This window comes from Penaeus japonicus, unplaced genomic scaffold (genome assembly GCF_977035675.1).
Source record: "Penaeus japonicus unplaced genomic scaffold, GWHDUDI00000001_assembly GWHDUDI00000031, whole genome shotgun sequence".
NCBI lineage: Eukaryota > Metazoa > Arthropoda > Malacostraca > Decapoda > Penaeidae > Penaeus > Penaeus japonicus.
In genome coordinates this window covers 3,349,387-3,352,377 of record NW_028234433.1, presented here as the reverse complement: position 1 = coordinate 3,352,377, position 2,991 = coordinate 3,349,387, and the positions used below count along the sequence as shown (strand labels likewise).

General features: G+C 37.4%; 1 pseudogene; it reads left to right on the top strand.

Moving 5' to 3' along the window:
- Positions 1 to 2,945: 2,945 nt before the first annotated feature.
- The window catches only part of LOC147468008 (uncharacterized), a 4,554-nt pseudogene continuing 4,508 nt past the window's right edge, over positions 2,946 to 2,991 (top strand).

Here is a 2,991-nt window from a genome sequence, read left to right as displayed (position 1 = left end):
CCCTACCCTTACCCCTTCCCCTACCCCTACCCCTTCCCCTTCCCCTTCCCCTACCCTTACCCCTACCCCTACCCCTACCTCTTCCCCTACCCCTACCCCTTCCCCTTCTCCTACCCCTTCCCCTTCTCCTACTCCTACCCCTATCCCTATCCCTACCCCTACCCCTACTTTACCCTACCCCTACCCCTTTCCCTTCCCCTTCCTCTTCCCCTACTTTACCCTTCCCCTACCCCTACCCCTACCCCTACCCCTACCCCTACCCCTACCCCTACCCCTACCCCTACCCCTACCCCTTCCCCTTCCCTATCCCTACCCGTGCCCTGTTTTCCTCCGCCGTAAATATTAGAACAGAAGAGGGATTCTGATATGCAGCAGGGATTGTTTCTTCATCATTATCATTGTTATCATTAATGTTATCATTTTTTTGGCTGTTACGATAGTGGAAATGATAAGAATGTTCCGGTTATTGGTAAAGTTATTAGTACTGTTATCATTATCTTGATTATTATCGTCGTTGTTATTACCATTATCATTGTTATTATTAGTAATATCATCATCATTATTATCATGATTATTATCATTTCTAGTATTATCATTATAGCTATTATCATTTCTAGTATTATCATTATAGCTATTATCATCACCACCATCATCATTATTATTATCCTTATTATCGTTATTACGGTCATCCTTCTTGATATTACATTATTTTCACCATCATCATCTCTATCACCATCCCTATCATCAGAATCAGAATCATTTCTATTCATATATTTCTATATTACCACTATTATCATCATTATGGCTACTATCATTATAATCTATCATTCATTAGAAGTCAGTCGTCGGAGAGTCTTCTGACAATATCTTTTTTTTGGTTTGTTTTCGTCTGACTCATGTGTCTTGGGTTATGTTGTTATATGTGTGTGGACGATATATTATGTTTGGTTATCTCATTATTGTCATTATTAACATTATCATCATTATTTGTTTTACCATAATTATTTTCTTTATCTTCATTATTCTCATTATCATCATTATCATTATTATCCTTACCATCGGTACTATTATTATTATCATTATTATTATTATCATCATTATCATCATTAGAGATAGAAAGATATAGACTGATAGATAGACATAATTTCTTAGATGGAGAGAGAGAGAAGAGAGAGAGAGAGAGAGAGAGAGAGAGAGAGAGAGAGAGAGAGAGAGAGAGAGAGAGAGAGAAATAGAAACACTAATATACGTGGTTATTCACTTAATAGTCAAGGCATCTTACAATGATCATTGTTTCCCGTACTCGTAATCTCTTCCCAACTATACAGTAATACCAAGTCAAATGCCAAACTCATACCGGTTAGCTCTTGCGTAATCTTGTGGCTGTGTACATGAATATATGCTAGAAAGGACACAAGGAGAATCATTGTATGTGTGTGTGTGTGTGTGTGTGTGTGTGTGTGTGTGTGTGTGTGTGTGTGTGTGTGTGTGTGTGTGTGTGTGTGTGTGTGTGTGTATGTGTGTGTGAATATGCATGTGTGCGTGTCTAGTTTGTCGTGAAAGGGAAGGTTTTTGTGTGTTTGAAATGCATATGACGGTACATGCACAGGAGAGTTACTGTGATTATGCACTTAATTAAGTTTGTAGGTACGGTATGAGAGGAAATTTTCCCCTTTGACAGTTCTAGCTTAATGCAAGTAACATGAGCTTGCACATCATTTTCCTAGTAAGAGAAAAATGAATTGAATGAAATATGCACCGGAATATCCATGCGGTGAGCGTTAGTATTACACCATTTCTGTTGCATGTTGAATTTTGAAAACTTCCTTCGCATATTTTCATTCCTCTGAGAGGTTCGAGAAGCAAAATCAAGGCAGTACATTACTCACCGGTGGCACTTCTGGATGAATTTTACAATAGGTGTGCGATTGTGCGTGTGTGTCTACGGTAGGTGGTATGGACACACGCAGGTGATTCTCCCACTCAAGCCTCTGTAAAAGTCAGGCTTAGGAGCGTCTACTGAGACTGTTTTCGGTTTGCTTTCTTCGTTTTATGTAGGATTTGAAAGGAAGAAGAAGAAGAAGAAGAAAAAAAAAAAACGAATTTGAAGAATAAAGAAAATACATGCATACAAAACAAAAACAAAAAAAAAAACTAATTTTGATGACTAATTATATGATGATGATATTCATTGCCGGTGATGTTAATAGCAATGGAATAACAGATAATAAAAAAGACACACGAAAATACTTTGTTATTATAATATTATCTTCTACTCTTTCACTGTAAAGTATTGTATATCATATCGTCAACTATTGATAATGATGATAATAAACCTATTTTCTATAATCTTTGCATTCATAATACTTGACACATCTTTTATAAAACTACTCGAGAAATCTATAGATAATCAGAGAGCAACCAAGGGCCACGTCGCACACCTGTCGGCAGGCGAGTGGCATCGCAGCATCCCTACCTGTATGAGGGAAAACACCTGCGTGAGGCTGACTTTTGGAAAAAAAAAAAAAAAAAAAAAACACTTATATCTACTGAATTTTTCCTGTCATTTAGGGAAGGGAATATTTTATCTAGATCTCCCGAAGGAGAGAGAGGGAGAGGAGAGATATGTTTCCCGAAGGAAGGAGTTGAGTAGAAGTGGCTCTAGCGTGTGGTTGTGGGACACAAGTGGCTTGGATGGTAGAACGCATTTTTCCATATTTCTCGTCGTCTCTGAGAAAAATATTATTGAAGATGACTGCAAGTCTATAAACATGATAAGCGGATGTTCTTGGAATGAGAATGTTAAAAGTTGCATTATGTTACTTTAAAAACCATTATTTCCTCGATTGGTACGTTTAACTATAACCACCTATGGATAAGCAATTGTTAATTCCACTATATTTACTAATGATATCACAGCTCTTAACCTCCAAAACACTGCCACTATGGCAAGTTTTGATGTGAAGTAATTGTTTACGAATAACATGAATC